Below are 9,765 nucleotides of genomic sequence, written 5' to 3' on the forward strand. Positions count from 1 at the left end.
TATCATGTTTAGAATGATTGACTTTATAAATGTATTGCTAAATAAAAAATAAAACTACATTTTTAACATAGTATCGATGTGAATGAATGAATGCTTCTTTGTAATGAAACATCAAACTAACAACCACAGCTACTACTAACCCTACTACTACTAATAATGATGATGACAATGATGATTATGATTTAGGGGTAATTAAATTGCTATTTGGGTAATTAGGGCTGGCATGGCAGCCCAGTGGGTTGCATTGTTGGCGTCTTCCTCCAGGCCAGGGGTTTTGAAGCTTGATCCTGCTTTGCCTATGTGAGGAGTCTGTGTGGTCACACTTGCTTCCTTCTGCAGCCTAAAGACATATGCTTAGGTAGTGTTTCTAGATTGATCATAGTTTGTTTACAGGCAGCTCAGAATTTACATATATCCGGACTTAACGCAAGAAATATATAAGATACATAGTTTGCGGAAGCGCTAATGCGTTAATGCTACGTATATCTGTAAGCAAGTTTACACCTGATCTTTTTGTTTGTTTAAAATGTGTTCTGAATCTTACTCGCAAATATTTAGTCTATGTGTTTTTGCTATAAGATGGGGGGGGGGAGTAATTTGTGGGACAGATTACTTATGTCAGTCAAGAATTGCCTGTATATTAGACACGGGCAATATCATATATTTCTCTTTGATGCAACGCTAAGTAATACTGAGGTTGGTATCATTCGGTGTCGGTCTAAGCCTTTCTAGGGGGGGCTTGGTGGTGGACATGAAATCTGTGAAGTGGCCAGTCAGGGTTGAGGGGGTGGGACGGCTGCTGACAGTAATATACGGGCCCCTGAAAGCCTCTCCTTTCCTCCCCCCGTATGGGTGGCCCCAGTGTAGTATTAGATCATGTCCGGTTTCATATAATAATATAAACATTAAAATAACCAGATGAAAAATGATATTTTAATATCAAAGTCAATTGTCAAAAGAAACAACCAGATCAAAAGAATAGATATTTCAGTATTGATCTGCGCATACGTGTGACTCGCAATGGACTGCCATTCCCGTCCGGGGTGCACGCCCCACTCCATGCCCTGTACCGCCGAGGACACACTCCAGGAAACTCTGAGCAGACTATGCTGTTAGAAGATGGGTGAATGTAGAAATGAAGACAGTCACCCCTTTGAATGCAAGCGCGAAAGGTTGCACCATAGTCCTGCAGTTACATAATTAACTCCAGCTTATATGGGAAGCAGCGCAACATAAATGCGATAAGGAATCCTTCAGGTGAAGTTTTCCATCACCGCACGCAAATCCATTATTAAGGAATTCCCATTTCTTTGCAAAACACTTCACGTGCTTCTTGATATTAGTTATATGGCTAATGACAGGGAATAATATGCACAGCTAATTGGATTCTGAGTACAGGAGTATGGGGAAATGGCAATGAAATGTACTTGTGTTCCCTGCCAGAATTTTCCTTTTTAATGGGAAGCCTCATAAATAGCATTAGATATGGGAGAGTTTGATCAGTATTCCTACTATTCTTCACGTTCGCTCCTTGTGAAAGACAATTCGTAAGTTTTTTTTTTTATCAGATTGCCAAATGACAGCAAGAAAAGATCCTTTTTACGTCTTCCACCATTTTTCAGCCCACTGTCAATGAATAATGATGTCATAACGACATGTCAATTGTTGCTAAACTGACAGGTAGTGAGGGGTAACTTGCTGTAGTGATGAAGGCCACGGCAGCCTAACCAGAAGGTCTGATGGTCCAGGCTCTCAGAAGACCATGCTGAAGTTCCCTCCAGTGAAACGCCGGGATCACTCCAGGAAAGCATCCAAAAGGCATGATGATTTCAGCCGCCACCAAACTAATCAAATATAAATATTGATCGAAGTGCATGGGGCTTCTTCCTTTTGCAATTTAATTTATTTTTATAGCTTTATAATTTTATAAGCTTTTCAAGAGAAACTCTGAAGACTTTTGAGACAGTCCCTGATTCGATAAATCCCCCTAAGGATGTTTTCGACTATTATAAACATTATGGTGGTATACCCTCTTGGCCGGCATTCTCTCTGACCTTTCCCCTTTCCCAGCGTTGTGTTTTTTAATCACTCTCTCACACTTAACCTGGTGCAATCTCCTCCATGGACATCCAGCTGGAGGTGATGCCCTTCACACCGGTGCTACACATTACCTTCTTCTGTCAAACCCATCACATGTGGTGAGTGCGTGTCATCTGGGAACCGTATTTTGCCCGGTTTGCCATTTCTATAAGGTTAGGCATATGTTTTAGACATTAACAAAAATTTAACGTTTGCAGGAAATGAGCACCTTTGGCATCTTCTTGTGGTGTTCCTGCTCCGTCGAAGGGTATGGAGCTTCATTAATCTTCTCACCCCTAATGAACGAAGAGAACAGCTCCGGCTGTTCTGAGGTGTTACATCTCAACTGGAGGTTGACTGTGGCTGCTTCCCTGGAAACCTTCTCATCTGCGGGACCTCTGATGTTTCTTCTCATGCATGTTCCAAGAGTTGTGGCCCTTCTCTTTCACCCCAAATTTTCCGGAAGCAAGACGAAACGATGCTGGTCTATGAGGGCAATGGGGAAAGAGTCTTGTTTGAGTCACCCTGCAGGATTGGGATCAGTCTCGGTGTTAGCAATTAACTTCAGGTGTCTTTGCCAGCTAGAATCCCAGAGTAACTTGGATGTCCAAGAGGTCTTGGATGAATGATCAGAGCAAGAAAAGGCTGGACCTAATGCTGCCATTTCTTCATGAAACGCTCCTTTCCAAATATAATTTCTGGGACAGCTTTGACTAACACCTAAATTTTCACAGCCTATCCAGCTGAAGTAGACATTTGTTAGGTTTTGTTCCGAGTCTAGTACACGGTGGATCTATTAGAAGCTCAACTTCTGTGCTTCTAGACTTTCAGACTGCTGTCAATGTGTTACATTACACAGAAGCAATTTAGTCACCTAACTGATGCTTCCACCCAGAGTGCTTCATGAAGATTGTGCCTTCACATTGCACCTGTCTGTACAGGGAGATAGATGTACTGAAGAAACTCACCCTAAGCACCTTATTTGATACAATGGCGTTGCCTCCATGGGATTTAACTGTTGCATTTTCTTCACATGCGTGGTTTCTGGGCCTGTAACACTTCTATGTCACTTTAACGTGGTCACAGCTGGTAATTGAGAAACCCTTGACATCTGTCACTACCAGCTAGGTAGAAATCTCAGAGATGCCCTCAAGACAGCACCATTTGGTTAAGGCACCTATAAGGGGCTAGATGACTCTGCACTCATATGACCCACCTGGATAGTGGTGTAAGAGGTCTTCCCAGTTTTGACAGCTTTTGACCTACCCATAGGGTTTGGGGATAGCCTGTCTGGTCTCAGTGCTATTACTTAAGAATGCAGGTAGCTGCTGATTACGGTCATGATTGGCTTCACCTTCTCTTCTTTATATAAATTTCAAAAGAAACTTTAATTTATTACGTTCTATTTTTATATTTAGTGTTCTACCTGTACATACAGCTTGGGACTTCACCAAAGCAATCCAAGTGTAGCGCCTAGCTCAAGGGTAGGGCACTGTGTGAGATTTGGCGCATCTAAGGTCAAATGTACGTGTCTTCAGCCCCAGAGCTACGCAGTCTCTCAAACTGTTCTGTTGTCTCCAGACGCTAGCCAGGTGGTCTGTAACCGGAACCACCGTAAGCCCGAAAGGCTCAGTCACAGCAAGGATAGTGTATAACGCCACTATCAAAATAAATGTACAATCCACAGGATGGCATATGGGAAGGAACTGGGGCCAAGTAATAACTGTCAATTGTGGAAAAAAGAAGAAGAAAAAAACGATATAGGTTAGAATAATGAGAGACAAAGTCTATATTTAAACATACCATTACTGTAACTCAGACGTGTTCTAATTGTGTCTGGTTGAAGGCCTTTTAAAAAAGGCACATGCAGTGAGGTCTTTGAGAAGAAAAAGTCCCTCTGGTTGGGATCCCAAGCCTCAAGCTTGGCAGAGAGAAGCGCACCACCTCATTTAAAATTCCAGCCAATTATTAAATGTATAGACATGTATATTTGCCAGAGACAAGCTATAACTTCCTTGGCATTAAGTATATTTATTCCGGATATGAGAAGCTCGTATTCGTGTAACCGACTTGTAAGATGTCCCTTACTTTTTACAGAGGTTACGAAACCAGCAATAAGTTTGACAGCCCATGCAACTTTTATTAGATTTTATTCGAAGGGCGTGCATTTCGAATTTGGCCATGGTGTAAAGCGAACCGCGAAGTACATTGAGAAGTCAATCTAATCCTCGACCGTGGATGGTGAGATGGCTTTAGCGTGGGGCGCGATGCGTAACATTAAATGTTAGGGCTTGTTCTCGTAATAGAAACCAAAGTGAGGGAAAGTGAAGCAATAAAGTAAATCTTCTCTAGAAGCAAAATTCACAAATAAGCTAAATAATGTGGGGAAAAGAGAATTCTCCAACAAAGAGTGGATTTATAGGGAGCCCTGAAAAACTTTTCCTTTGTATGATATTTGTCTAATTTATTTAATTTACATTTCTATACACAGTCCTATTTAATAACATATTTTATATATAAGGAAATATTGAAAAAGAAAAAATGAAATTCATGAAACTGGTAGAAGAAACGTGCATTGATGAGAAAGCACGTGTTTTACTCTTACTAAAGTGCTAAAACCATACTACTCAGACAAGTTTTTAAAATTACAAATTAAAAATATGTTCAGATTGGAATTTGTAACGTTCTGAATCAAAAAAGAAAATTACAATATAAGTAAAGGGAAATAAAAAGATGGAAAAAATTAAGGTGAAAATGGTTGAGGAAAAAGAAAAAGCTTTTAGTTGAGTAGAGATCCTGAAACATAGTGACCACAAGTGACCTCTGAGAAGAGCTGGCTGTTCTTCGGGCTTAAAAACATTTTCTGACTTTTTTTCTAAAATGCTCTTTCAAATCCTGCAGCTACGCTCATCTTTGTGCATAATTTTTAGCACAATGGATGTTTGAGTTCACCGCAGCCCTCCATGCTGTCCTGATATGTTAATAGGGCATTTGCCATATTTTCAAATAAAGGATTAAAAAAAAAAAACTCCTCCCCAGTCCTTAAAAATGAAGGTAAATCACTACCTGGGTAAGCATTTTTAAAGATTATGAGGCGGCAAAATGAGGACAGTAAATCGACATATCATTTGTTAAATAGTGCAAAGCCCAGTCACTTTACAACCCTTTCAGTTTACAACTTCCTGGTTTAGAGCTAGTGTATCTCCTGTGCTCAGAAGCAGCACAGAATTCACCCCCCCCCCAAGGTTTAGGATAGGACTAAAGAGTTTAATTTCCCCCTCCCAAGCTACCTAGCCAGGACTATCTCCAGAGAGAACATTTTGACAAAAGCACACCTCTACATTTAGCTACATGCCGTGCTAAAATTTGACACAGTCCTACAGTGGACCCTTATCCTGAACAGCAGCAAAGACGAGCATGTTACGTTCAGAATCGCGCCCCCTTCTGAAGTTCCAGGTCATGTGCTGACTCCGTGCACTCGGTGTTCCGCGGTTCTTTAACATCCGACACGATTTCCAGTTCTGACCGGTTCTGCGGCCACGACAGCATGGCTCCTCTCTGACTGCCCTGGTTGAGCTGCCTCCCTTTGTAAGATGCGACTGAGCTCAAAACGTGATTCAGCAGCACCTGTACATCAGAACAAAAAGGCTATGAAACGAATAAAAAAGACGCGTCCCGCTGGGACAGATGGATCCCGCCCAGCAGTGTGTCATTATATCAGTTTTGAAAAAAATTTGGCCGCCACCGGTAATAATAAATGCTAAGAATTAAAGTAGCCCCCTGAAGACACAAAACTTTACGAGGCTTCCTCCATATTCTATTTCATGCACAGGACTTCAGAGCAAATGAGCTGTGTGTGGATGACACACTCATGTAAATTGGATTAGAGCCGGGTTATAGTCGTTCAGTGTATGCAGTATTAACTGACCTACATTTCACATAGTCTTGTTCGCACTGGTCTGCGAGAGATCGCTGGGGATCATGCTGCACACGCAAGCGTATACAACGACAAACACACAATGTGTGATTTTTTATTCATTTTTGTTGACTGATGCACATCGCTCAGCTAAAACCGCGGCCTGCGAGCATTAGCCCGCCAGACGCGTCGGCTCTTCTTTCGTTTTGTTTAATGGTGGAATGATTTCAACAATTCGCAAAATTCACATTGGTTTCCTGTCGATTTGCTTTGACTTGGTAGAGAATATATTGAGGCGTCTGTGATCTTAAACTCTACGATAGTTTTAAAAAAAGACAAAAAAAAAATTGCTTAGTACTGAAATTCCATGATTAGCTGCAGCAAATTAATACAAAATTAATTAAAATGTTCATGATTAGTTTTGGAAATTTATGACCAAGGGCGTGAGCACCGGGGGGGGACTGGGTGAGGGTGGGGCGTGTACCCCCCAATGTTTAATTTGGCTTCGGATAAATAGACCTTTGCATTCAAATCATTAAGTTGTGTCCGCCCAATGTTAAACTCTCTCCAATGCTGTTGTTCACAGCATACCAAATGTGCCTGCAGTATAAATATATATATATGTGTGTGTGTGTGTGTGTGTGTGTGTGTGTGTAATTAACTTAATTTGCATAGGTTGTGGCTGACATGACGTTGGTGGAATGGGAAATAGGAAATGTAGCATTTCTTCAAAATCCATGTGAATCCAAAGGGCATGAGAGAAAAGATTACTGAGCAGAGCATGTGATACCGCGGTAATCAACAACATCATAAAAATAAACAAACAGACAAACAGACAGACAGACAGATAGATAGATAGATAGATAGATAGATAGATAGATAGATAGATAGATAACAAACAGCTGTGTTTCCTAAATTACCCATCTGACAAGTATTTCTAAGTCACTCCTTCTTAATCATGATGTGTTTGAATAAACACAAAACGGATTTGAAGTGCGAAAGTTACATGTGCGTCTAAAACTCTGTCAGGTATATGAAAACGCTGTAACCGCCATTTCCTCTGGAACATTCTGCTTCGGCTCCTTCAGGGTGGGTTGTACACATGCATGGCCAGGTACTCGCACAGGTAGGCCAGCGATTGTATTCTCACGAGACTTGTCTTTTTTTCTCTTTTCAAACAGCTGTGTCAACTTCTCCTAAAAGGACCTGAATGAAATCAAAACATTAAGCCCTACATCTGTGTCAGATACCGAATGCGTCAGCTGTCTAATTGTTCATGTTTCACTCTGCATCTGTGTTCATCCCCTTACTGAGAAACACAATGCTATAAAAAACATTAAAAAGCAAATTAATTATATATCGGCTTCCTCTGTATTTCAATAGGTAACTAAATAAATGTCTCCACTGTCCTCATTCAGGCTGGAAATAAAATCTGAGCCCGCCTTCCTTCTTATGCAAATGGGAAATTCATAATCAGATGCAGGCAATAAATGTATGTATTTTGTTACTGTCGACCATGCATGATCCCAGCCAGGAAGGGAAGCGGCCTGTACTGTTTATAGTCGAGCATCTTGATGGAACTCTGGCCCAAAAGCCTCCAAATCATTGGGGAGATTGTTAGGCTTCTGAAGAAATTACGGAAAATGCCGGAAAATGCACCAGCAACACTTCATAACAATTAATCAGTGGCCACTGATTAATAAAGTTCATTTTTTATTCTAGATGATTCAGGGGATTATCAAAAGGACACGGTCCTTGTCAGTTTGATTAACACACCCATCCCTGCTTGGGAGGGGGGGGGGTCGTTGCACTGAACTGAGACACTCTCCCTCGCCTATAAAATAAATATTGAATGAGAATATTAACTCGTTAACCTTGACAACTATTTGTAATTTTCAGGAGGGGGTAAACTCGCAGATTCAGCACAAAAAAACACTGCTATGGGGATTTAAGAAAGGGATGGGGGGGTGGTGGTCGAGGTGGGGGGGGGGTGGCGCACAACAAATTAGAGCGAATGAAGAATGCTACTGCATGAATCCTGTCATTTTTATGGGCTGCGATGATTAATTTGTTTGTTCAAGTTCTCAATTAAGCAGGGAGGAAGTGCGATAGCGATACGTGTAGCTGCAGTGCAGCCTTTGCCCAGGCTGCTGGAGGAGTAAAGGGCCAGGGGCTGGGGGACGCCCCCATGGAACTCAGGAGTGGCATGCTGGGAAAACAGGACCTCAGCGAAAGGCTCACATCGCTGTGGAAACCCGTGCCGATCGCGCCATGCGGCCTAGCTACCTGGAGGACGGCCCAGCTGTACCAACGGGCCGGAGATTTTTTCGCTGACTGAAGAGATTAATTGACAAGGGAAAAAAAGGACAGCTCCCTGTTGCAGATCTGGTTGGTGGACGACTCTCGTAGCCGCAGAAAACATATGCATGTGTGTTCCATTAGCATTAGCGCACAGTTTGCCGTGCACCCCCTAGTGATCTTCCCGTCTCAAAGACAAAGTAAAATATGGAGTCCCTCAGTTCTTCTCCCTGGGGTCTGGCCCACATACTGTTTGTCAGCATGACAGATGTTCTTCAAATGGGAAATTCCCTAGTGCACTGAGTACCTACCGCATCCCCGCAGTGTGAGACCACAGCTTGCGCTACCTCCCTCTGGAATCGTGCGGGTGGCTTCTACCTTCCATGGAAGCCCGTGTGCAGTTGCTTCAGGTTTGCACCTGCGTGTTCCTCTCTCTGCGTTTCTCGCTAACGTCGAACGCCGTACGGTCATCACGTGTCCGATCGCGACGACTTCAGGGGAAAACTCATAGGTGCAGTCTTACAAATGTAGCATATACAAGATGAGTGACTTAAATACGTTTCCTAGACAGTGAAAGGTTTTCTTAAAACAAAAAGGAACCTCCAATCTCCAACGGACACTGAGCTGAAAATATTAAAAATTTTAACCATGTAAAGCTACTTGGAATGAAAGTGTCTGCTATGGAAACCAATAATTATATTGCTTCACTTCAAAATAATTACGCTAAATGTGTCGCTATGCTATGTAACACAGTATATATCACAATTAGTGCTCTAAAAATATTATATGCAGATCATAGGAAATTCATTCCATTCATTTTGGAAAACGTATAGTCACATGCTGTTTTTGATCCGAGGAATTGGTTAATTTTAGTTTTGCTTTTCAGATGTAAATAACCAAATGGGTTTTTTATATATATATATATATATATATATATATATATATATATATATATATACATGGATAATCTCCACATGCAGGACATTAAATCATACTTTTCGGCAGTAAAAAAAGAAACAGGCCGAGCTCGAGACCAGTGGGCTCAGAGGGAAACACATAAGTCACTATCGATGGTGTTGACAAAAGCCTTCCTGTCCAGCATCAGGAAGACGTAACTCAGTGCTGCTGAAATGTCTTTTAAAAGCAGCAACGCTCTGATAAACCAACTCCCCAGGCCTTTTCTTTAAGGATACATTGCTTTGTGCTTTGCCAGTACAGCATGACAAGCAGCTCTGGAAAGCCATGCCTGCCTGCCAGCATTCTCCCCGCGCTGATCTTTCCTTCCCGTTCCCTTTTCCAAAGAGAAACCCGTGTTCTTCATTCTATCCTCGCTCGGATCCTCCCCATCCGGGGGTCAGAAAACGGCTTGGGCTGACGACGCCGTTGTAACACGAGTGCGCACCATGTTTTCGTGACGTTTTATTATGTTTGCAATAAAGTCCCGTGGTACCCTTTATGGATCAGTGGGTACG

This window comes from Brienomyrus brachyistius, chromosome 6, assembly GCF_023856365.1.
Source record: "Brienomyrus brachyistius isolate T26 chromosome 6, BBRACH_0.4, whole genome shotgun sequence".
NCBI classification, from domain to species: Eukaryota; Metazoa; Chordata; class Actinopteri; order Osteoglossiformes; family Mormyridae; genus Brienomyrus; species Brienomyrus brachyistius.